This window comes from Ascaphus truei (assembly GCF_040206685.1).
Source record: "Ascaphus truei isolate aAscTru1 chromosome 13 unlocalized genomic scaffold, aAscTru1.hap1 SUPER_13_unloc_3, whole genome shotgun sequence".
In the NCBI taxonomy this organism is placed as follows: Eukaryota; Metazoa; Chordata; class Amphibia; order Anura; family Ascaphidae; genus Ascaphus; species Ascaphus truei.
Window position 1 is genome coordinate 268,005 of NW_027453847.1, and position 25,330 is coordinate 293,334.

The window sequence follows — 25,330 nt, forward strand, 5'->3', positions numbered from 1 at the left end:
TGATTTCAAAGTCACAATTGTATGTTTGATGCCTTTTGAAATATTGTATAAAGCAGCACATTTACAAACAAATCTGGATTCATTTTTTTTTTTTAAATGGCCGTTCCTTGCAGGATATGGGGTTTTTATTTCACCCCCTCCCCACCCTAGTTCTACATGGTATGTATGGGTCTCTGTAGCCAGACCACCCCATGTGATGATATCACAAAGGGAGTATACAGTACGTTCTAGAGTTTCTAGGCTCCAAAGTAACAAAGAGCGGCATTTAAAACCAACAGATTGCAAACTATCTGCTGAGTGGTGCAAAAAACAATATCTATCTATCTATCTATCTCTATCCAGGGAGCAGCAGACAGTGTTAGCTTGCTTCTATATTTATGCAAATGCCAGGTAAGCAGCTATGCTGGTAAAGGGCAAAGTGACAAGTGTGCCAGCAGGACAGGGCACCTCTCCAGCAGCAGCAGCAGCAGCAGCAGCAGCAGCAGGTGTCAGTGGAGGTCAGAAAAAGTGAGTGCCGGCAGGTAGGGTAGATGAAGAAAGCCACCCCAGAAATATGGTGTCCCCCTGTCTCTCCGCCAGCTGAAATGACAGAGCTGAGCGGTGTTCAAAGTGATTGCTTCTTCCTTTTAAAACCAAGAAGAAGTACCTTGCGGCGAAGCTTGGCTTCTCTGGGTGCTTGTTGGATGGGCGGGGGAGGGGCTGTCTTGGATCTATGTTGTTTGACAAATATTCGCTGCTGCACAAATGTTTGCATGGAATGGCCTAAGCTGATCCTTGCTGCAGGTTCTGGCTCAGATACTAGGCCTCAGCTACTGTGGTGCTTGCCGCTGCTGGATGCTGCTGCTGCTGCTGCCACTGCACCAATGACCAAGCTGCTCTCTCCACAAGGGTGACACTTGTCCTGGGACAGGGCTAGTTGCCCCCCAGCGCCATTCCAACTCATACTTACCTGGCAGAGGAGTAAATTATGCAGCCACGATCCTGCAGGTGGCTCTCCCAGAGCGAGGCTTGCTCATTGCACTTGGAGCTAGCTGACCTCTGCGATTTCCCCACATGCGGGAAACTCGACTGCACAATTTCTGGTAGTGGGGGACTGCGTGCGCGCTCTCCCCTGTTTTTCGACTGTTAGAAAAAACAGAAACAAAAATCAACAACAACAACAACAACAACCACCACCACCCACAGCACAGGTGTTTGTTCAGACAAGCTGCTATTGCCACTGCTTGGGCTTTGGGCCTGGTCAATAACTGTGGCATAAAAGGAGCAAACCCAACTAGCCAGGTAGCAACATCTCAAACAGGGAGAAATGACAATTAGGCACCTGCGCAGACATTTAGGAATAAATTCAGGTGGATTGGGAAATAGGGAAACACATATAATTCATGAAAAAAACATTCTAAACAAAAAGGGCCAAGAACTGTAGAATATGAGTCGCTGCAGCAGCAGCAGCAGTAAAAATGTATCCCTCTCTTTCCAATGCCCACCTCTCTGGCTGATTGTTTTCTTTTCTTTTTTTGGTTTGAGATACGAATCTCTCTATTATTATACTGAGATAAGTGCAATACACAATGTATAGGTGATTTCAAAGTCACAATTGTATGTTTGATGCCTTTTGAAATATTGTATAAAGCAGCACATTTACAAACAAATCTGGATTCATTTTTTTTTTTTAAATGGCCGTTCCTTGCAGGATATGGGGTTTTTATTTCACCCCCTCCCCACCCTAGTTCTACATGGTATGTATGGGTCTCTGTAGCCAGACCACCCCATGTGATGATATCACAAAGGGAGTATACAGTACGTTCTAGAGTTTCTAGGCTCCAAAGTAACAAAGAGCGGCATTTAAAACCAACAGATTGCAAACTATCTGCTGAGTGGTGCAAAAAACAATATCTATCTATCTATCTATCTATCTCTATCCAGGGAGCAGCAGACAGTGTTAGCTTGCTTCTATATTTATGCAAATGCCAGGTAAGCAGCTATGCTGGTAAAGGGCAAAGTGACAAGTGTGCCAGCAGGACAGGGCACCTCTCCAGCAGCAGCAGCAGCAGCAGCAGCAGCAGCAGGTGTCAGTGGAGGTCAGAAAAAGTGAGTGCCGGCAGGTAGGGTAGATGAAGAAAGCCACCCCAGAAATATGGTGTCCCCCTGTCTCTCCGCCAGCTGAAATGACAGAGCTGAGCGGTGTTCAAAGTGATTGCTTCTTCCTTTTAAAACCAAGAAGAAGTACCTTGCGGCGAAGCTTGGCTTCTCTGGGTGCTTGTTGGATGGGCGGGGGAGGGGCTGTCTTGGATCTATGTTGTTTGACAAATATTCGCTGCTGCACAAATGTTTGCATGGAATGGCCTAAGCTGATCCTTGCTGCAGGTTCTGGCTCAGATACTAGGCCTCAGCTACTGTGGTGCTTGCCGCTGCTGGATGCTGCTGCTGCTGCTGCCACTGCACCAATGACCAAGCTGCTCTCTCCACAAGGGTGACACTTGTCCTGGGACAGGGCTAGTTGCCCCCCAGCGCCATTCCAACTCATACTTACCTGGCAGAGGAGTAAATTATGCAGCCACGATCCTGCAGGTGGCTCTCCCAGAGCGAGGCTTGCTCATTGCACTTGGAGCTAGCTGACCTCTGCGATTTCCCCACATGCGGGAAACTCGACTGCACAATTTCTGGTAGTGGGGGACTGCGTGCGCGCTCTCCCCTGTTTTTCGACTGTTAGAAAAAACAGAAACAAAAATCAACAACAACAACAACAACAACCACCACCACCCACAGCACAGGTGTTTGTTCAGACAAGCTGCTATTGCCACTGCTTGGGCTTTGGGCCTGGTCAATAACTGTGGCATAAAAGGAGCAAACCCAACTAGCCAGGTAGCAACATCTCAAACAGGGAGAAATGACAATTAGGCACCTGCGCAGACATTTAGGAATAAATTCAGGTGGATTGGGAAATAGGGAAACACATATAATTCATGAAAAAAACATTCTAAACAAAAAGGGCCAAGAACTGTAGAATATGAGTCGCTGCAGCAGCAGCAGCAGTAAAAATGTATCCCTCTCTTTCCAATGCCCACCTCTCTGGCTGATTGTTTTCTTTTCTTTTTTTGGTTTGAGATACGAATCTCTCTATTATTATACTGAGATAAGTGCAATACACAATGTATAGGTGATTTCAAAGTCACAATTGTATGTTTGATGCCTTTTGAAATATTGTATAAAGCAGCACATTTACAAACAAATCTGGATTCATTTTTTTTTTTTAAATGGCCGTTCCTTGCAGGATATGGGGTTTTTATTTCACCCCCTCCCCACCCTAGTTCTACATGGTATGTATGGGTCTCTGTAGCCAGACCACCCCATGTGATGATATCACAAAGGGAGTATACAGTACGTTCTAGAGTTTCTAGGCTCCAAAGTAACAAAGAGCGGCATTTAAAACCAACAGATTGCAAACTATCTGCTGAGTGGTGCAAAAAACAATATCTATCTATCTATCTATCTATCTCTATCCAGGGAGCAGCAGACAGTGTTAGCTTGCTTCTATATTTATGCAAATGCCAGGTAAGCAGCTATGCTGGTAAAGGGCAAAGTGACAAGTGTGCCAGCAGGACAGGGCACCTCTCCAGCAGCAGCAGCAGCAGCAGCAGCAGCAGGTGTCAGTGGAGGTCAGAAAAAGTGAGTGCCGGCAGGTAGGGTAGATGAAGAAAGCCACCCCAGAAATATGGTGTCCCCCTGTCTCTCCGCCAGCTGAAATGACAGAGCTGAGCGGTGTTCAAAGTGATTGCTTCTTCCTTTTAAAACCAAGAAGAAGTACCTTGCGGCGAAGCTTGGCTTCTCTGGGTGCTTGTTGGATGGGCGGGGGAGGGGCTGTCTTGGATCTATGTTGTTTGACAAATATTCGCTGCTGCACAAATGTTTGCATGGAATGGCCTAAGCTGATCCTTGCTGCAGGTTCTGGCTCAGATACTAGGCCTCAGCTACTGTGGTGCTTGCCGCTGCTGGATGCTGCTGCTGCTGCTGCCACTGCACCAATGACCAAGCTGCTCTCTCCACAAGGGTGACACTTGTCCTGGGACAGGGCTAGTTGCCCCCCAGCGCCATTCCAACTCATACTTACCTGGCAGAGGAGTAAATTATGCAGCCACGATCCTGCAGGTGGCTCTCCCAGAGCGAGGCTTGCTCATTGCACTTGGAGCTAGCTGACCTCTGCGATTTCCCCACATGCGGGAAACTCGACTGCACAATTTCTGGTAGTGGGGGACTGCGTGCGCGCTCTCCCCTGTTTTTCGACTGTTAGAAAAAACAGAAACAAAAATCAACAACAACAACAACAACAACCACCACCACCCACAGCACAGGTGTTTGTTCAGACAAGCTGCTATTGCCACTGCTTGGGCTTTGGGCCTGGTCAATAACTGTGGCATAAAAGGAGCAAACCCAACTAGCCAGGTAGCAACATCTCAAACAGGGAGAAATGACAATTAGGCACCTGCGCAGACATTTAGGAATAAATTCAGGTGGATTGGGAAATAGGGAAACACATATAATTCATGAAAAAAACATTCTAAACAAAAAGGGCCAAGAACTGTAGAATATGAGTCGCTGCAGCAGCAGCAGCAGCAGCAGTAAAAATGTATCCCTCTCTTTCCAATGTCCACCTCTCTGGCTGATTGTTTTCTTTTCTTTTTTTGGTTTGAGATACGAATCTCTCTATTATTATACTGAGATAAGTGCAATACACAATGTATAGGTGATTTCAAAGTCACAATTGTATGTTTGATGCCTTTTGAAATATTGTATAAAGCAGCACATTTACAAACAAATCTGGATTCATTTTTTTTTTTTAAATGGCCGTTCCTTGCAGGATATGGGGTTTTTATTTCACCCCCTCCCCACCCTAGTTCTACATGGTATGTATGGGTCTCTGTAGCCAGACCACCCCATGTGATGATATCACAAAGGGAGTATACAGTACGTTCTAGAGTTTCTAGGCTCCAAAGTAACAAAGAGCGGCATTTAAAACCAACAGATTGCAAACTATCTGCTGAGTGGTGCAAAAAACAATATCTATCTATCTATCTATCTCTATCCAGGGAGCAGCAGACAGTGTTAGCTTGCTTCTATATTTATGCAAATGCCAGGTAAGCAGCTATGCTGGTAAAGGGCAAAGTGACAAGTGTGCCAGCAGGACAGGGCACCTCTCCAGCAGCAGCAGCAGCAGCAGCAGCAGCAGCAGCAGGTGTCAGTGGAGGTCAGAAAAAGTGAGTGCCGGCAGGTAGGGTAGATGAAGAAAGCCACCCCAGAAATATGGTGTCCCCCTGTCTCTCCGCCAGCTGAAATGACAGAGCTGAGCGGTGTTCAAAGTGATTGCTTCTTCCTTTTAAAACCAAGAAGAAGTACCTTGCGGCGAAGCTTGGCTTCTCTGGGTGCTTGTTGGATGGGCGGGGGAGGGGCTGTCTTGGATCTATGTTGTTTGACAAATATTCGCTGCTGCACAAATGTTTGCATGGAATGGCCTAAGCTGATCCTTGCTGCAGGTTCTGGCTCAGATACTAGGCCTCAGCTACTGTGGTGCTTGCCGCTGCTGGATGCTGCTGCTGCTGCTGCCACTGCACCAATGACCAAGCTGCTCTCTCCACAAGGGTGACACTTGTCCTGGGACAGGGCTAGTTGCCCCCCAGCGCCATTCCAACTCATACTTACCTGGCAGAGGAGTAAATTATGCAGCCACGATCCTGCAGGTGGCTCTCCCAGAGCGAGGCTTGCTCATTGCACTTGGAGCTAGCTGACCTCTGCGATTTCCCCACATGCGGGAAACTCGACTGCACAATTTCTGGTAGTGGGGGACTGCGTGCGCGCTCTCCCCTGTTTTTCGACTGTTAGAAAAAACAGAAACAAAAATCAACAACAACAACAACAACAACCACCACCACCCACAGCACAGGTGTTTGTTCAGACAAGCTGCTATTGCCACTGCTTGGGCTTTGGGCCTGGTCAATAACTGTGGCATAAAAGGAGCAAACCCAACTAGCCAGGTAGCAACATCTCAAACAGGGAGAAATGACAATTAGGCACCTGCGCAGACATTTAGGAATAAATTCAGGTGGATTGGGAAATAGGGAAACACATATAATTCATGAAAAAAACATTCTAAACAAAAAGGGCCAAGAACTGTAGAATATGAGTCGCTGCAGCAGCAGCAGCAGCAGCAGTAAAAATGTATCCCTCTCTTTCCAATGTCCACCTCTCTGGCTGATTGTTTTCTTTTCTTTTTTTGGTTTGAGATACGAATCTCTCTATTATTATACTGAGATAAGTGCAATACACAATGTATAGGTGATTTCAAAGTCACAATTGTATGTTTGATGCCTTTTGAAATATTGTATAAAGCAGCACATTTACAAACAAATCTGGATTCATTTTTTTTTTTTAAATGGCCGTTCCTTGCAGGATATGGGGTTTTTATTTCACCCCCTCCCCACCCTAGTTCTACATGGTATGTATGGGTCTCTGTAGCCAGACCACCCCATGTGATGATATCACAAAGGGAGTATACAGTACGTTCTAGAGTTTCTAGGCTCCAAAGTAACAAAGAGCGGCATTTAAAACCAACAGATTGCAAACTATCTGCTGAGTGGTGCAAAAAACAATATCTATCTATCTATCTATCTCTATCCAGGGAGCAGCAGACAGTGTTAGCTTGCTTCTATATTTATGCAAATGCCAGGTAAGCAGCTATGCTGGTAAAGGGCAAAGTGACAAGTGTGCCAGCAGGACAGGGCACCTCTCCAGCAGCAGCAGCAGCAGCAGCAGCAGCAGGTGTCAGTGGAGGTCAGAAAAAGTGAGTGCCGGCAGGTAGGGTAGATGAAGAAAGCCACCCCAGAAATATGGTGTCCCCCTGTCTCTCCGCCAGCTGAAATGACAGAGCTGAGCGGTGTTCAAAGTGATTGCTTCTTCCTTTTAAAACCAAGAAGAAGTACCTTGCGGCGAAGCTTGGCTTCTCTGGGTGCTTGTTGGATGGGCGGGGGAGGGGCTGTCTTGGATCTATGTTGTTTGACAAATATTCGCTGCTGCACAAATGTTTGCATGGAATGGCCTAAGCTGATCCTTGCTGCAGGTTCTGGCTCAGATACTAGGCCTCAGCTACTGTGGTGCTTGCCGCTGCTGGATGCTGCTGCTGCTGCTGCCACTGCACCAATGACCAAGCTGCTCTCTCCACAAGGGTGACACTTGTCCTGGGACAGGGCTAGTTGCCCCCCAGCGCCATTCCAACTCATACTTACCTGGCAGAGGAGTAAATTATGCAGCCACGATCCTGCAGGTGGCTCTCCCAGAGCGAGGCTTGCTCATTGCACTTGGAGCTAGCTGACCTCTGCGATTTCCCCACATGCGGGAAACTCGACTGCACAATTTCTGGTAGTGGGGGACTGCGTGCGCGCTCTCCCCTGTTTTTCGACTGTTAGAAAAAACAGAAACAAAAATCAACAACAACAACAACAACAACCACCACCACCCACAGCACAGGTGTTTGTTCAGACAAGCTGCTATTGCCACTGCTTGGGCTTTGGGCCTGGTCAATAACTGTGGCATAAAAGGAGCAAACCCAACTAGCCAGGTAGCAACATCTCAAACAGGGAGAAATGACAATTAGGCACCTGCGCAGACATTTAGGAATAAATTCAGGTGGATTGGGAAATAGGGAAACACATATAATTCATGAAAAAAACATTCTAAACAAAAAGGGCCAAGAACTGTAGAATATGAGTCGCTGCAGCAGCAGCAGCAGTAAAAATGTATCCCTCTCTTTCCAATGCCCACCTCTCTGGCTGATTGTTTTCTTTTCTTTTTTTGGTTTGAGATACGAATCTCTCTATTATTATACTGAGATAAGTGCAATACACAATGTATAGGTGATTTCAAAGTCACAATTGTATGTTTGATGCCTTTTGAAATATTGTATAAAGCAGCACATTTACAAACAAATCTGGATTCATTTTTTTTTTTTAAATGGCCGTTCCTTGCAGGATATGGGGTTTTTATTTCACCCCCTCCCCACCCTAGTTCTACATGGTATGTATGGGTCTCTGTAGCCAGACCACCCCATGTGATGATATCACAAAGGGAGTATACAGTACGTTCTAGAGTTTCTAGGCTCCAAAGTAACAAAGAGCGGCATTTAAAACCAACAGATTGCAAACTATCTGCTGAGTGGTGCAAAAAACAATATCTATCTATCTATCTATCTATCTCTATCCAGGGAGCAGCAGACAGTGTTAGCTTGCTTCTATATTTATGCAAATGCCAGGTAAGCAGCTATGCTGGTAAAGGGCAAAGTGACAAGTGTGCCAGCAGGACAGGGCACCTCTCCAGCAGCAGCAGCAGCAGCAGCAGCAGCAGGTGTCAGTGGAGGTCAGAAAAAGTGAGTGCCGGCAGGTAGGGTAGATGAAGAAAGCCACCCCAGAAATATGGTGTCCCCCTGTCTCTCCGCCAGCTGAAATGACAGAGCTGAGCGGTGTTCAAAGTGATTGCTTCTTCCTTTTAAAACCAAGAAGAAGTACCTTGCGGCGAAGCTTGGCTTCTCTGGGTGCTTGTTGGATGGGCGGGGGAGGGGCTGTCTTGGATCTATGTTGTTTGACAAATATTCGCTGCTGCACAAATGTTTGCATGGAATGGCCTAAGCTGATCCTTGCTGCAGGTTCTGGCTCAGATACTAGGCCTCAGCTACTGTGGTGCTTGCCGCTGCTGGATGCTGCTGCTGCTGCTGCCACTGCACCAATGACCAAGCTGCTCTCTCCACAAGGGTGACACTTGTCCTGGGACAGGGCTAGTTGCCCCCCAGCGCCATTCCAACTCATACTTACCTGGCAGAGGAGTAAATTATGCAGCCACGATCCTGCAGGTGGCTCTCCCAGAGCGAGGCTTGCTCATTGCACTTGGAGCTAGCTGACCTCTGCGATTTCCCCACATGCGGGAAACTCGACTGCACAATTTCTGGTAGTGGGGGACTGCGTGCGCGCTCTCCCCTGTTTTTCGACTGTTAGAAAAAACAGAAACAAAAATCAACAACAACAACAACAACAACCACCACCACCCACAGCACAGGTGTTTGTTCAGACAAGCTGCTATTGCCACTGCTTGGGCTTTGGGCCTGGTCAATAACTGTGGCATAAAAGGAGCAAACCCAACTAGCCAGGTAGCAACATCTCAAACAGGGAGAAATGACAATTAGGCACCTGCGCAGACATTTAGGAATAAATTCAGGTGGATTGGGAAATAGGGAAACACATATAATTCATGAAAAAAACATTCTAAACAAAAAGGGCCAAGAACTGTAGAATATGAGTCGCTGCAGCAGCAGCAGCAGCAGCAGTAAAAATGTATCCCTCTCTTTCCAATGTCCACCTCTCTGGCTGATTGTTTTCTTTTCTTTTTTTGGTTTGAGATACGAATCTCTCTATTATTATACTGAGATAAGTGCAATACACAATGTATAGGTGATTTCAAAGTCACAATTGTATGTTTGATGCCTTTTGAAATATTGTATAAAGCAGCACATTTACAAACAAATCTGGATTCATTTTTTTTTTTTAAATGGCCGTTCCTTGCAGGATATGGGGTTTTTATTTCACCCCCTCCCCACCCTAGTTCTACATGGTATGTATGGGTCTCTGTAGCCAGACCACCCCATGTGATGATATCACAAAGGGAGTATACAGTACGTTCTAGAGTTTCTAGGCTCCAAAGTAACAAAGAGCGGCATTTAAAACCAACAGATTGCAAACTATCTGCTGAGTGGTGCAAAAAACAATATCTATCTATCTATCTATCTCTATCCAGGGAGCAGCAGACAGTGTTAGCTTGCTTCTATATTTATGCAAATGCCAGGTAAGCAGCTATGCTGGTAAAGGGCAAAGTGACAAGTGTGCCAGCAGGACAGGGCACCTCTCCAGCAGCAGCAGCAGCAGCAGCAGCAGCAGCAGGTGTCAGTGGAGGTCAGAAAAAGTGAGTGCCGGCAGGTAGGGTAGATGAAGAAAGCCACCCCAGAAATATGGTGTCCCCCTGTCTCTCCGCCAGCTGAAATGACAGAGCTGAGCGGTGTTCAAAGTGATTGCTTCTTCCTTTTAAAACCAAGAAGAAGTACCTTGCGGCGAAGCTTGGCTTCTCTGGGTGCTTGTTGGATGGGCGGGGGAGGGGCTGTCTTGGATCTATGTTGTTTGACAAATATTCGCTGCTGCACAAATGTTTGCATGGAATGGCCTAAGCTGATCCTTGCTGCAGGTTCTGGCTCAGATACTAGGCCTCAGCTACTGTGGTGCTTGCCGCTGCTGGATGCTGCTGCTGCTGCTGCCACTGCACCAATGACCAAGCTGCTCTCTCCACAAGGGTGACACTTGTCCTGGGACAGGGCTAGTTGCCCCCCAGCGCCATTCCAACTCATACTTACCTGGCAGAGGAGTAAATTATGCAGCCACGATCCTGCAGGTGGCTCTCCCAGAGCGAGGCTTGCTCATTGCACTTGGAGCTAGCTGACCTCTGCGATTTCCCCACATGCGGGAAACTCGACTGCACAATTTCTGGTAGTGGGGGACTGCGTGCGCGCTCTCCCCTGTTTTTCGACTGTTAGAAAAAACAGAAACAAAAATCAACAACAACAACAACAACAACCACCACCACCCACAGCACAGGTGTTTGTTCAGACAAGCTGCTATTGCCACTGCTTGGGCTTTGGGCCTGGTCAATAACTGTGGCATAAAAGGAGCAAACCCAACTAGCCAGGTAGCAACATCTCAAACAGGGAGAAATGACAATTAGGCACCTGCGCAGACATTTAGGAATAAATTCAGGTGGATTGGGAAATAGGGAAACACATATAATTCATGAAAAAAACATTCTAAACAAAAAGGGCCAAGAACTGTAGAATATGAGTCGCTGCAGCAGCAGCAGCAGCAGCAGTAAAAATGTATCCCTCTCTTTCCAATGTCCACCTCTCTGGCTGATTGTTTTCTTTTCTTTTTTTGGTTTGAGATACGAATCTCTCTATTATTATACTGAGATAAGTGCAATACACAATGTATAGGTGATTTCAAAGTCACAATTGTATGTTTGATGCCTTTTGAAATATTGTATAAAGCAGCACATTTACAAACAAATCTGGATTCATTTTTTTTTTTTAAATGGCCGTTCCTTGCAGGATATGGGGTTTTTATTTCACCCCCTCCCCACCCTAGTTCTACATGGTATGTATGGGTCTCTGTAGCCAGACCACCCCATGTGATGATATCACAAAGGGAGTATACAGTACGTTCTAGAGTTTCTAGGCTCCAAAGTAACAAAGAGCGGCATTTAAAACCAACAGATTGCAAACTATCTGCTGAGTGGTGCAAAAAACAATATCTATCTATCTATCTATCTCTATCCAGGGAGCAGCAGACAGTGTTAGCTTGCTTCTATATTTATGCAAATGCCAGGTAAGCAGCTATGCTGGTAAAGGGCAAAGTGACAAGTGTGCCAGCAGGACAGGGCACCTCTCCAGCAGCAGCAGCAGCAGCAGCAGCAGCAGCAGCAGGTGTCAGTGGAGGTCAGAAAAAGTGAGTGCCGGCAGGTAGGGTAGATGAAGAAAGCCACCCCAGAAATATGGTGTCCCCCTGTCTCTCCGCCAGCTGAAATGACAGAGCTGAGCGGTGTTCAAAGTGATTGCTTCTTCCTTTTAAAACCAAGAAGAAGTACCTTGCGGCGAAGCTTGGCTTCTCTGGGTGCTTGTTGGATGGGCGGGGGAGGGGCTGTCTTGGATCTATGTTGTTTGACAAATATTCGCTGCTGCACAAATGTTTGCATGGAATGGCCTAAGCTGATCCTTGCTGCAGGTTCTGGCTCAGATACTAGGCCTCAGCTACTGTGGTGCTTGCCGCTGCTGGATGCTGCTGCTGCTGCTGCCACTGCACCAATGACCAAGCTGCTCTCTCCACAAGGGTGACACTTGTCCTGGGACAGGGCTAGTTGCCCCCCAGCGCCATTCCAACTCATACTTACCTGGCAGAGGAGTAAATTATGCAGCCACGATCCTGCAGGTGGCTCTCCCAGAGCGAGGCTTGCTCATTGCACTTGGAGCTAGCTGACCTCTGCGATTTCCCCACATGCGGGAAACTCGACTGCACAATTTCTGGTAGTGGGGGACTGCGTGCGCGCTCTCCCCTGTTTTTCGACTGTTAGAAAAAACAGAAACAAAAATCAACAACAACAACAACAACAACCACCACCACCCACAGCACAGGTGTTTGTTCAGACAAGCTGCTATTGCCACTGCTTGGGCTTTGGGCCTGGTCAATAACTGTGGCATAAAAGGAGCAAACCCAACTAGCCAGGTAGCAACATCTCAAACAGGGAGAAATGACAATTAGGCACCTGCGCAGACATTTAGGAATAAATTCAGGTGGATTGGGAAATAGGGAAACACATATAATTCATGAAAAAAACATTCTAAACAAAAAGGGCCAAGAACTGTAGAATATGAGTCGCTGCAGCAGCAGCAGCAGTAAAAATGTATCCCTCTCTTTCCAATGCCCACCTCTCTGGCTGATTGTTTTCTTTTCTTTTTTTGGTTTGAGATACGAATCTCTCTATTATTATACTGAGATAAGTGCAATACACAATGTATAGGTGATTTCAAAGTCACAATTGTATGTTTGATGCCTTTTGAAATATTGTATAAAGCAGCACATTTACAAACAAATCTGGATTCATTTTTTTTTTTTAAATGGCCGTTCCTTGCAGGATATGGGGTTTTTATTTCACCCCCTCCCCACCCTAGTTCTACATGGTATGTATGGGTCTCTGTAGCCAGACCACCCCATGTGATGATATCACAAAGGGAGTATACAGTACGTTCTAGAGTTTCTAGGCTCCAAAGTAACAAAGAGCGGCATTTAAAACCAACAGATTGCAAACTATCTGCTGAGTGGTGCAAAAAACAATATCTATCTATCTATCTATCTATCTCTATCCAGGGAGCAGCAGACAGTGTTAGCTTGCTTCTATATTTATGCAAATGCCAGGTAAGCAGCTATGCTGGTAAAGGGCAAAGTGACAAGTGTGCCAGCAGGACAGGGCACCTCTCCAGCAGCAGCAGCAGCAGCAGCAGCAGCAGCAGGTGTCAGTGGAGGTCAGAAAAAGTGAGTGCCGGCAGGTAGGGTAGATGAAGAAAGCCACCCCAGAAATATGGTGTCCCCCTGTCTCTCCGCCAGCTGAAATGACAGAGCTGAGCGGTGTTCAAAGTGATTGCTTCTTCCTTTTAAAACCAAGAAGAAGTACCTTGCGGCGAAGCTTGGCTTCTCTGGGTGCTTGTTGGATGGGCGGGGGAGGGGCTGTCTTGGATCTATGTTGTTTGACAAATATTCGCTGCTGCACAAATGTTTGCATGGAATGGCCTAAGCTGATCCTTGCTGCAGGTTCTGGCTCAGATACTAGGCCTCAGCTACTGTGGTGCTTGCCGCTGCTGGATGCTGCTGCTGCTGCTGCCACTGCACCAATGACCAAGCTGCTCTCTCCACAAGGGTGACACTTGTCCTGGGACAGGGCTAGTTGCCCCCCAGCGCCATTCCAACTCATACTTACCTGGCAGAGGAGTAAATTATGCAGCCACGATCCTGCAGGTGGCTCTCCCAGAGCGAGGCTTGCTCATTGCACTTGGAGCTAGCTGACCTCTGCGATTTCCCCACATGCGGGAAACTCGACTGCACAATTTCTGGTAGTGGGGGACTGCGTGCGCGCTCTCCCCTGTTTTTCGACTGTTAGAAAAAACAGAAACAAAAATCAACAACAACAACAACAACCACCACCACCCACAGCACAGGTGTTTGTTCAGACAAGCTGCTATTGCCACTGCTTGGGCTTTGGGCCTGGTCAATAACTGTGGCATAAAAGGAGCAACCCACCAACTAGCCAGGTAGCAACATCTCAAACAGGGAGAAATGACAATTAGGCACCTGCGCAGACATTTAGGAATAAATTCAGGTGGATTGGGAAATAGGGAAACACATATAATTCATGAAAAAAACATTCTAAACAAAAAGGGCCAAGAACTGTAGAATATGAGTCGCTGCAGCAGCAGCAGCAGCAGCAGTAAAAATGTATCCCTCTCTTTCCAATGTCCACCTCTCTGGCTGATTGTTTTCTTTTCTTTTTTTGGTTTGAGATACGAATCTCTCTATTATTATACTGAGATAAGTGCAATACACAATGTATAGGTGATTTCAAAGTCACAATTGTATGTTTGATGCCTTTTGAAATATTGTATAAAGCAGCACATTTACAAACAAATCTGGATTCATTTTTTTTTTTTAAATGGCCGTTCCTTGCAGGATATGGGGTTTTTATTTCACCCCCTCCCCACCCTAGTTCTACATGGTATGTATGGGTCTCTGTAGCCAGACCACCCCATGTGATGATATCACAAAGGGAGTATACAGTACGTTCTAGAGTTTCTAGGCTCCAAAGTAACAAAGAGCGGCATTTAAAACCAACAGATTGCAAACTATCTGCTGAGTGGTGCAAAAAACAATATCTATCTATCTATCTATCTCTATCCAGGGAGCAGCAGACAGTGTTAGCTTGCTTCTATATTTATGCAAATGCCAGGTAAGCAGCTATGCTGGTAAAGGGCAAAGTGACAAGTGTGCCAGCAGGACAGGGCACCTCTCCAGCAGCAGCAGCAGCAGCAGCAGCAGCAGCAGGTGTCAGTGGAGGTCAGAAAAAGTGAGTGCCGGCAGGTAGGGTAGATGAAGAAAGCCACCCCAGAAATATGGTGTCCCCCTGTCTCTCCGCCAGCTGAAATGACAGAGCTGAGCGGTGTTCAAAGTGATTGCTTCTTCCTTTTAAAACCAAGAAGAAGTACCTTGCGGCGAAGCTTGGCTTCTCTGGGTGCTTGTTGGATGGGCGGGGGAGGGGCTGTCTTGGATCTATGTTGTTTGACAAATATTCGCTGCTGCACAAATGTTTGCATGGAATGGCCTAAGCTGATCCTTGCTGCAGGTTCTGGCTCAGATACTAGGCCTCAGCTACTGTGGTGCTTGCCGCTGCTGGATGCTGCTGCTGCTGCTGCCACTGCACCAATGACCAAGCTGCTCTCTCCACAAGGGTGACACTTGTCCTGGGACAGGGCTAGTTGCCCCCCAGCGCCATTCCAACTCATACTTACCTGGCAGAGGAGTAAATTATGCAGCCACGATCCTGCAGGTGGCTCTCCCAGAGCGAGGCTTGCTCATTGCACTTGGAGCTAGCTGACCTCTGCGATTTCCCCACATGCGGGAAACTCGACTGCACAATTTCTGGTAGTGGGGGACTGCGTGCGCGCTCTCCCCTGTTTTTCGACTGTTAGAAAAAACAGAAACAAAAATCAACAACAACAACAACAACCACCACCACCCACAGCACAGGTGTTTGTTCAGACAAGCTGCTATTGCCACTGCTTGGGCTTTGGGCCTGGTCAATAACTGTGGCATAAAAGGAGCAACCCACCAACTAGCCAGGTAGCAACATCTCAAACAGGGAGAAATGACAATTAGGCACCTGCGCAGACATTTAGGAATAAATTCAGGTGGATTGGGAAATAGGGAAACACATATAATTCATGAAAAAAACATTCTAAACAAAAAGGGCCAAGAACTGTAGAATATGAGTCGCTGCAGCAGCAGCAGCAGCAGTAAAAATGTATCCCTCTCTTTCCAATGTCCACCTCTCTGGCTGATTGTTTTCTTTTCTTTTTTTGGTTTGAGATACGAATCTCTCTATTATTATACTGAGATAAGTGCAATACACAATGTATAGGTGATTTCAAAGTCACAATTGTATGTTTGATGCCTTTTGAAATATTGTATAAAGCAGCACATTTACAAACAAATCTGGATTCATTTTTTTTTTTTAAATGGCCGTTCCTTGCAGGATATGGGGTTTTTATTTCACCCCCTCCCCACCCTAGTTCTACATGGTATGTATGGGTCTCTGTAGCCAGACCACCCCATGTGATGATATCACAAAGGGAGTATACAGTACGTTCTAGAGTTTCTAGGCTCCAAAGTAACAAAGAGCGGCATTTAAAACCAACAGATTGCAAACTATCTGCTGAGTGGTGCAAAAAACAATATCTATCTATCTATCTATCTCTATCCAGGGAGCAGCAGACAGTGTTAGCTTGCTTCTATATTTATGCAAATGCCAGGTAAGCAGCTATGCTGGTAAAGGGCAAAGTGACAAGTGTGCCAGCAGGACAGGGCACCTCTCCAGCAGCAGCAGCAGCAGCAGCAGCAGCAGCAGGTGTCAGTGGAGGTCAGAAAAAGTGAGTGCCGGCAGGTAGGGTAGATGAAGAAAGCCACCCCAGAAATATGGTGTCCCCCTGTCTCTCCGCCAGCTGAAATGACAGAGCTGAGCGGTGTTCAAAGTGATTGCTTCTTCCTTTTAAAACCAAGAAGAAGTACCTTGCGGCGAAGCTTGGCTTCTCTGGGTGCTTGTTGGATGGGCGGGGGAGGGGCTGTCTTGGATCTATGTTGTTTGACAAATATTCGCTGCTGCACAAATGTTTGCATGGAATGGCCTAAGCTGATCCTTGCTGCAGGTTCTGGCTCAGATACTAGGCCTCAGCTACTGTGGTGCTTGCCGCTGCTGGATGCTGCTGCTGCTGCTGCCACTGCACCAATGACCAAGCTGCTCTCTCCACAAGGGTGACACTTGTCCTGGGACAGGGCTAGTTGCCCCCCAGCGCCATTCCAACTCATACTTACCTGGCAGAGGAGTAAATTATGCAGCCACGATCCTGCAGGTGGCTCTCCCAGAGCGAGGCTTGCTCATTGCACTTGGAGCTAGCTGACCTCTGCGATTTCCCCACATGCGGGAAACTCGACTGCACAATTTCTGGTAGTGGGGGACTGCGTGCGCGCTCTCCCCTGTTTTTCGACTGTTAGAAAAAACAGAAACAAAAATCAACAACAACAACAACCACCACCACCCACAGCACAGGTGTTTGTTCAGACAAGCTGCTATTGCCACTGCTTGGGCTTTGGGCCTGGTCAATAACTGTGGCATAAAAGGAGCAAACCCAACTAGCCAGGTAGCAACATCTCAAACAGGGAGAAATGACAATTAGGCACCTGCGCAGACATTTAGGAATAAATTCAGGTGGATTGGGAAATAGGGAAACACATATAATTCATGAAAAAAACATTCTAAACAAAAAGGGCCAAGAACTGTAGAATATGAGTCGCTGCAGCAGCAGCAGCAGTAAAAATGTATCCCTCTCTTTCCAATGCCCACCTCTCTGGCTGATTGTTTTCTTTTCTTTTTTTGGTTTGAGATACGAATCTCTCTATTATTATACTGAGATAAGTGCAATACACAATGTATAGGTGATTTCAAAGTCACAATTGTATGTTTGATGCCTTTTGAAATATTGTATAAAGCAGCACATTTACAAACAAATCTGGATTCATTTTTTTTTTTTAAATGGCCGTTCCTTGCAGGATATGGGGTTTTTATTTCACCCCCTCCCCACCCTAGTTCTACATGGTATGTATGGGTCTCTGTAGCCAGACCACCCCATGTGATGATATCACAAAGGGAGTATACAGTACGTTCTAGAGTTTCTAGGCTCCAAAGTAACAAAGAGCGGCATTTAAAACCAACAGATTGCAAACTATCTGCTGAGTGGTGCAAAAAACAATATCTATCTATCTATCTATCTATCTCTATCCAGGGAGCAGCAGACAGTGTTAGCTTGCTTCTATATTTATGCAAATGCCAGGTAAGCAGCTATGCTGGTAAAGGGCAAAGTGACAAGTGTGCCAGCAGGACAGGGCACCTCTCCAGCAGCAGCAGCAGCAGCAGCAGCAGCAGCAGGTGTCAGTGGAGGTCAGAAAAAGTGAGTGCCGGCAGGTAGGGTAGATGAAGAAAGCCACCCCAGAAATATGGTGTCCCCCTGTCTCTCCGCCAGCTGAAATGACAGAGCTGAGCGGTGTTCAAAGTGATTGCTTCTTCCTTTTAAAACCAAGAAGAAGTACCTTGCGGCGAAGCTTGGCTTCTCTGGGTGCTTGTTGGATGGGCGGGGGAGGGGCTGTCTTGGATCTATGTTGTTTGACAAATATTCGCTGCTGCACAAATGTTTGCATGGAATGGCCTAAGCTGATCCTTGCTGCAGGTTCTGGCTCAGATACTAGGCCTCAGCTACTGTGGTGCTTGCCGCTGCTGGATGCTGCTGCTGCTGCTGCCACTGCACCAATGACCAAGCTGCTCTCTCCACAAGGGTGACACTTGTCCTGGGACAGGGCTAGTTGCCCCCCAGCGCCATTCCAACTCATACTTACCTGGCAGAGGAGTAAATTATGCAGCCACGATCCTGCAGGTGGCTCTCCCAGAGCGAGGCTTGCTCATTGCACTTGGAGCTAGCTGACCTCTGCGATTTCCCCACATGCGGGAAACTCGACTGCACAATTTCTGGTAGTGGGGGACTGCGTGCGCGCTCTCCCCTGTTTTTCGACTGTTAGAAAAAACAGAAACAAAAATCAACAACAACAACAACAACCACCACCACCCACAGCACAGGTGTTTGTTCAGACAAGCTGCTATTGCCACTGCTTGGGCTTTGGGCCTGGTCAATAACTGTGGCATAAAAGGAGCAAACCCAACTAGCCAGGTAGCAACATCTCAAACAGGGAGAAATGACAATTAGGCACCTGCGCAGACATTTAGGAATAAATTCAGGTGGATTGGGAAATAGGGAAACACATATAATTCATGAAAAAAACATTCTAAACAAAAAGGGCCAAGAACTGTAGAATATGAGTCGCTGCAGCAGCAGCAGCAGCAGCAGTAAAAATGTATCCCTCTCTTTCCAATGTCCACCTCTCTGGCTGATTGTTTTCTTTTCTTTTTTTGGTTTGAGATACGAATCTCTCTATTATTATACTGAGATAAGTGCAATACACAATGTATAGGTGATTTCAAAGTCACAATTGTATGTTTGATGCCTTTTGAAATATTGTATAAAGCAGCACATTTACAAACAAATCTGGATTCATTTTTTTTTTTTAAATGGCCGTTCCTTGCAGGATATGGGGTTTTTATTTCACCCCCTCCCCACCCTAGTTCTACATGGTATGTATGGGTCTCTGTAGCCAGACCACCCCATGTGATGATATCACAAAGGGAGTATACAGTACGTTCTAGAGTTTCTAGGCTCCAAAGTAACAAAGAGCGGCATTTAAAACCAACAGATTGCAAACTATCTGCTGAGTGGTGCAAAAAACAATATCTATCTATCTATCTATCTCTATCCAGGGAGCAGCAGACAGTGTTAGCTTGCTTCTATATTTATGCAAATGCCAGGTAAGCAGCTATGCTGGTAAAGGGCAAAGTGACAAGTGTGCCAGCAGGACAGGGCACCTCTCCAGCAGCAGCAGCAGCAGCAGCAGCAGCAGCAGGTGTCAGTGGAGGTCAGAAAAAGTGAGTGCCGGCAGGTAGGGTAGATGAAGAAAGCCACCCCAGAAATATGGTGTCCCCCTGTCTCTCCGCCAGCTGAAATGACAGAGCTGAGCGGTGTTCAAAGTGATTGCTTCTTCCTTTTAAAACCAAGAAGAAGTACCTTGCGGCGAAGCTTGGCTTCTCTGGGTGCTTGTTGGATGGGCGGGGGAGGGGCTGTCTTGGATCTATGTTGTTTGACAAATATTCGCTGCTGCACAAATGTTTGCATGGAATGGCCTAAGCTGATCCTTGCTGCAGGTTCTGGCTCAGATACTAGGCCTCAGCTACTGTGGTGCTTGCCGCTGCTGGATGCTGCTGCTGCTGCTGCCACTGCACCAATGACCAAGCTGCTCTCTCCACAAGGGTGACACTTGTCCTGGGACAGGGCTAGTTGCCCCCCAGCGCCATTCCAACTCATACTTACCTGGCAGAGGAGTAAATTATGCAGCCACGATCCTGCAGGTGGCTCTCCCAGAGCGAGGCTTGCTCATTGCACTTGGAGCTAGCTGACCTCTGCGATTTCCCCACATGCGGGAAACTCGACTGCACAATTTCTGGTAGTGGGGGACTGCGTGCGCGCTCTCCCCTGTTTTTCGACTGTTAGAAAAAACAGAAACAAAAATCAACAACAACAACAACAACCACCACCACCCACAGCACAGGTGTTTGTTCAGACAAGCTGCTATTGCCACTGCTTGGGCTTTGGGCCTGGTCAATAACTGTGGCATAAAAGGAGCAACCCACCAACTAGCCAGGTAGCAACATCTCAAACAGGGAGAAATGACAATTAGGCACCTGCGCAGACATTTAGGAATAAATTCAGGTGGATTGGGAAATAGGGAAACACATATAATTCATGAAAAAAACATTCTAAACAAAAAGGGCCAAGAACTGTAGAATATGAGTCGCTGCAGCAGCAGCAGCAGCAGCAGTAAAAATGTATCCCTCTCTTTCCAATGTCCACCTCTCTGGCTGATTGTTTTCTTTTCTTTTTTTGGTTTGAGATACGAATCTCTCTATTATTATACTGAGATAAGTGCAATACACAATGTATAGGTGATTTCAAAGTCACAATTGTATGTTTGATGCCTTTTGAAATATTGTATAAAGCAGCACATTTACAAACAAATCTGGATTCATTTTTTTTTTTTAAATGGCCGTTCCTTGCAGGATATGGGGTTTTTATTTCACCCCCTCCCCACCCTAGTTCTACATGGTATGTATGGGTCTCTGTAGCCAGACCACCCCATGTGATGATATCACAAAGGGAGTATACAGTACGTTCTAGAGTTTCTAGGCTCCAAAGTAACAAAGAGCGGCATTTAAAACCAACAGATTGCAAACTATCTGCTGAGTGGTGCAAAAAACAATATCTATCTATCTATCTATCTCTATCCAGGGAGCAGCAGACAGTGTTAGCTTGCTTCTATATTTATGCAAATGCCAGGTAAGCAGCTATGCTGGTAAAGGGCAAAGTGACAAGTGTGCCAGCAGGACAGGGCACCTCTCCAGCAGCAGCAGCAGCAGCAGCAGCAGCAGCAGCAGGTGTCAGTGGAGGTCAGAAAAAGTGAGTGCCGGCAGGTAGGGTAGATGAAGAAAGCCACCCCAGAAATATGGTGTCCCCCTGTCTCTCCGCCAGCTGAAATGACAGAGCTGAGCGGTGTTCAAAGTGATTGCTTCTTCCTTTTAAAACCAAGAAGAAGTACCTTGCGGCGAAGCTTGGCTTCTCTGGGTGCTTGTTGGATGGGCGGGGGAGGGGCTGTCTTGGATCTATGTTGTTTGACAAATATTCGCTGCTGCACAAATGTTTGCATGGAATGGCCTAAGCTGATCCTTGCTGCAGGTTCTGGCTCAGATACTAGGCCTCAGCTACTGTGGTGCTTGCCGCTGCTGGATGCTGCTGCTGCTGCTGCCACTGCACCAATGACCAAGCTGCTCTCTCCACAAGGGTGACACTTGTCCTGGGACAGGGCTAGTTGCCCCCCAGCGCCATTCCAACTCATACTTACCTGGCAGAGGAGTAAATTATGCAGCCACGATCCTGCAGGTGGCTCTCCCAGAGCGAGGCTTGCTCATTGCACTTGGAGCTAGCTGACCTCTGCGATTTCCCCACATGCGGGAAACTCGACTGCACAATTTCTGGTAGTGGGGGACTGCGTGCGCGCTCTCCCCTGTTTTTCGACTGTTAGAAAAAACAGAAACAAAAATCAACAACAACAACAACAACCACCACCACCCACAGCACAGGTGTTTGTTCAGACAAGCTGCTATTGCCACTGCTTGGGCTTTGGGCCTGGTCAATAACTGTGGCATAAAAGGAGCAACCCACCAACTAGCCAGGTAGCAACATCTCAAACAGGGAGAAATGACAATTAGGCACCTGCGCAGACATTTAGGAATAAATTCAGGTGGATTGGGAAATAGGGAAACACATATAATTCATGAAAAAAACATTCTAAACAAAAAGGGCCAAGAACTGTAGAATATGAGTCGCTGCAGCAGCAGCAGCAGCAGCAGTAAAAATGTATCCCTCTCTTTCCAATGTCCACCTCTCTGGCTGATTGTTTTCTTTTCTTTTTTTGGTTTGAGATACGAATCTCTCTATTATTATACTGAGATAAGTGCAATACACAATGTATAGGTGATTTCAAAGTCACAATTGTATGTTTGATGCCTTTTGAAATATTGTATAAAGCAGCACATTTACAAACAAATCTGGATTCATTTTTTTTTTTTAAATGGCCGTTCCTTGCAGGATATGGGGTTTTTATTTCACCCCCTCCCCACCCTAGTTCTACATGGTATGTATGGGTCTCTGTAGCCAGACCACCCCATGTGATGATATCACAAAGGGAGTATACAGTACGTTCTAGAGTTTCTAGGCTCCAAAGTAACAAAGAGCGGCATTTAAAACCAACAGATTGCAAACTATCTGCTGAGTGGTGCAAAAAACAATATCTATCTATCTATCTATCTCTATCCAGGGAGCAGCAGACAGTGTTAGCTTGCTTCTATATTTATGCAAATGCCAGGTAAGCAGCTATGCTGGTAAAGGGCAAAGTGACAAGTGTGCCAGCAGGACAGGGCACCTCTCCAGCAGCAGCAGCAGCAGCAGCAGCAGGTGTCAGTGGAGGTCAGAAAAAGTGAGTGCCGGCAGGTAGGGTAGATGAAGAAAGCCACCCCAGAAATATGGTGTCCCCCTGTCTCTCCGCCAGCTGAAATGACAGAGCTGAGCGGTGTTCAAAGTGATTGCTTCTTCCTTTTAAAACCAAGAAGAAGTACCTTGCGGCGAAGCTTGGCTTCTCTGGGTGCTTGTTGGATGGGCGGGGGAGGGGCTGTCTTGGATCTATGTTGTTTGACAAATATTCGCTGCTGCACAAATGTTTGCATGGAATGGCCTAAGCTGATCCTTGCTGCAGGTTCTGGCTCAGATACTAGGCCTCAGCTACTGTGGTGCTTGCCGCTGCTGGATGCTGCTGCTGCTGCTGCCACTGCACCAATGACCAAGCTGCTCTCTCCACAAGGGTGACACTTGTCCTGGGACAGGGCTAGTTGCCCCCCAGCGCCATTCCAACTCATACTTACCTGGCAGAGGAGTAAATTATGCAGCCACGATCCTGCAGGTGGCTCTCCCAGAGCGAGGCTTGCTCATTGCACTTGGAGCTAGCTGACCTCTGCGATTTCCCCACATGCGGGAAACTCGACTGCACAATTTCTGGTAGTGGGGGACTGCGTGCGCGCTCTCCCCTGTTTTTCGACTGTTAGAAAAAACAGAAACAAAAATCAACAACAACAACAACAACAACCACCACCACCCACAGCACAGGTGTTTGTTCAGACAAGCTGCTATTGCCACTGCTTGGGCTTTGGGCCTGGTCAATAACTGTGGCATAAAAGGAGCAAACCCAACTAGCCAGGTAGCAACATCTCAAACAGGGAGAAATGACAATTAGGCACCTGCGCAGACATTTAGGAATAAATTCAGGTGGATTGGGAAATAGGGAAACACATATAATTCATGAAAAAAACATTCTAAACAAAAAGGGCCAAGAACTGTAGAATATGAGTCGCTGCAGCAGCAGCAGCAGCAGCAGTAAAAATGTATCCCTCTCTTTCCAATGTCCACCTCTCTGGCTGATTGTTTTCTTTTCTTTTTTTGGTTTGAGATACGAATCTCTCTATTATTATACTGAGATAAGTGCAATACACAATGTATAGGTGATTTCAAAGTCACAATTGTATGTTTGATGCCTTTTGAAATATTGTATAAAGCAGCACATTTACAAACAAATCTGGATTCATTTTTTTTTTTTAAATGGCCGTTCCTTGCAGGATATGGGGTTTTTATTTCACCCCCTCCCCACCCTAGTTCTACATGGTATGTATGGGTCTCTGTAGCCAGACCACCCCATGTGATGATATCACAAAGGGAGTATACAGTACGTTCTAGAGTTTCTAGGCTCCAAAGTAACAAAGAGCGGCATTTAAAACCAACAGATTGCAAACTATCTGCTGAGTGGTGCAAAAAACAATATCTATCTATCTATCTATCTCTATCCAGGGAGCAGCAGACAGTGTTAGCTTGCTTCTATATTTATGCAAATGCCAGGTAAGCAGCTATGCTGGTAAAGGGCAAAGTGACAAGTGTGCCAGCAGGACAGGGCACCTCTCCAGCAGCAGCAGCAGCAGCAGCAGCAGCAGCAGGTGTCAGTGGAGGTCAGAAAAAGTGAGTGCCGGCAGGTAGGGTAGATGAAGAAAGCCACCCCAGAAATATGGTGTCCCCCTGTCTCTCCGCCAGCTGAAATGACAGAGCTGAGCGGTGTTCAAAGTGATTGCTTCTTCCTTTTAAAACCAAGAAGAAGTACCTTGCGGCGAAGCTTGGCTTCTCTGGGTGCTTGTTGGATGGGCGGGGGAGGGGCTGTCTTGGATCTATGTTGTTTGACAAATATTCGCTGCTGCACAAATGTTTGCATGGAATGGCCTAAGCTGATCCTTGCTGCAGGTTCTGGCTCAGATACTAGGCCTCAGCTACTGTGGTGCTTGCCGCTGCTGGATGCTGCTGCTGCTGCTGCCACTGCACCAATGACCAAGCTGCTCTCTCCACAAGGGTGACACTTGTCCTGGGACAGGGCTAGTTGCCCCCCAGCGCCATTCCAACTCATACTTACCTGGCAGAGGAGTAAATTATGCAGCCACGATCCTGCAGGTGGCTCTCCCAGAGCGAGGCTTGCTCATTGCACTTGGAGCTAGCTGACCTCTGCGATTTCCCCACATGCGGGAAACTCGACTGCACAATTTCTGGTAGTGGGGGACTGCGTGCGCGCTCTCCCCTGTTTTTCGACTGTTAGAAAAAACAGAAACAAAAATCAACAACAACAACAACAACAACCACCACCACCCACAGCACAGGTGTTTGTTCAGACAAGCTGCTATTGCCACTGCTTGGGCTTTGGGCCTGGTCAATAACTGTGGCATAAAAGGAGCAAACCCAACTAGCCAGGTAGCAACATCTCAAACAGGGAGAAATGACAATTAGGCACCTGCGCAGACATTTAGGAATAAATTCAGGTGGATTGGGAAATAGGGAAACACATATAATTCATGAAAAAAACATTCTAAACAAAAAGGGCCAAGAACTGTAGAATATGAGTCGCTGCAGCAGCAGCAGCAGTAAAAATGTATCCCTCTCTTTCCAATGCCCACCTCTCTGGCTGATTGTTTTCTTTTCTTTTTTTGGTTTGAGATACGAATCTCTCTATTATTATACTGAGATAAGTGCAATACACAATGTATAGGTGATTTCAAAGTCACAATTGTATGTTTGATGCCTTTTGAA

General features: G+C 46.7%; 16 pseudogenes; all 16 read left to right on the plus strand.

Annotated features, from left to right (window-relative positions):
- Positions 1-941: 941 nt before the first annotated feature.
- LOC142473936 (U1 spliceosomal RNA) lies at positions 942-1,114 on the plus strand (annotated as a pseudogene).
- Positions 1,115-2,522: 1,408 nt separating this feature from the next.
- On the plus strand, positions 2,523-2,695 carry LOC142473937 (U1 spliceosomal RNA; annotated as a pseudogene).
- A 1,405-nt stretch (positions 2,696-4,100) lies between these two features.
- LOC142473938 (U1 spliceosomal RNA) lies at positions 4,101-4,273 on the plus strand (annotated as a pseudogene).
- A 1,413-nt stretch (positions 4,274-5,686) lies between these two features.
- On the plus strand, positions 5,687-5,859 carry LOC142473939 (U1 spliceosomal RNA; annotated as a pseudogene).
- A 1,407-nt stretch (positions 5,860-7,266) lies between these two features.
- On the plus strand, positions 7,267-7,439 carry LOC142473941 (U1 spliceosomal RNA; annotated as a pseudogene).
- Positions 7,440-8,844: 1,405 nt separating this feature from the next.
- On the plus strand, positions 8,845-9,017 carry LOC142473942 (U1 spliceosomal RNA; annotated as a pseudogene).
- A 1,410-nt stretch (positions 9,018-10,427) lies between these two features.
- Positions 10,428-10,600, plus strand: LOC142473944 (U1 spliceosomal RNA; annotated as a pseudogene).
- Positions 10,601-12,013: 1,413 nt separating this feature from the next.
- On the plus strand, positions 12,014-12,186 carry LOC142473945 (U1 spliceosomal RNA; annotated as a pseudogene).
- A 1,408-nt stretch (positions 12,187-13,594) lies between these two features.
- LOC142473946 (U1 spliceosomal RNA) lies at positions 13,595-13,767 on the plus strand (annotated as a pseudogene).
- A 1,409-nt stretch (positions 13,768-15,176) lies between these two features.
- Positions 15,177-15,349, plus strand: LOC142473947 (U1 spliceosomal RNA; annotated as a pseudogene).
- Positions 15,350-16,755: 1,406 nt separating this feature from the next.
- On the plus strand, positions 16,756-16,928 carry LOC142473948 (U1 spliceosomal RNA; annotated as a pseudogene).
- A 1,402-nt stretch (positions 16,929-18,330) lies between these two features.
- LOC142473949 (U1 spliceosomal RNA) lies at positions 18,331-18,503 on the plus strand (annotated as a pseudogene).
- Positions 18,504-19,910: 1,407 nt separating this feature from the next.
- On the plus strand, positions 19,911-20,083 carry LOC142473950 (U1 spliceosomal RNA; annotated as a pseudogene).
- Positions 20,084-21,495: 1,412 nt separating this feature from the next.
- LOC142473952 (U1 spliceosomal RNA) lies at positions 21,496-21,668 on the plus strand (annotated as a pseudogene).
- Positions 21,669-23,071: 1,403 nt separating this feature from the next.
- LOC142473953 (U1 spliceosomal RNA) lies at positions 23,072-23,244 on the plus strand (annotated as a pseudogene).
- A 1,410-nt stretch (positions 23,245-24,654) lies between these two features.
- LOC142473954 (U1 spliceosomal RNA) lies at positions 24,655-24,827 on the plus strand (annotated as a pseudogene).
- The last annotated feature ends 503 nt before the right edge of the window (positions 24,828-25,330 follow it).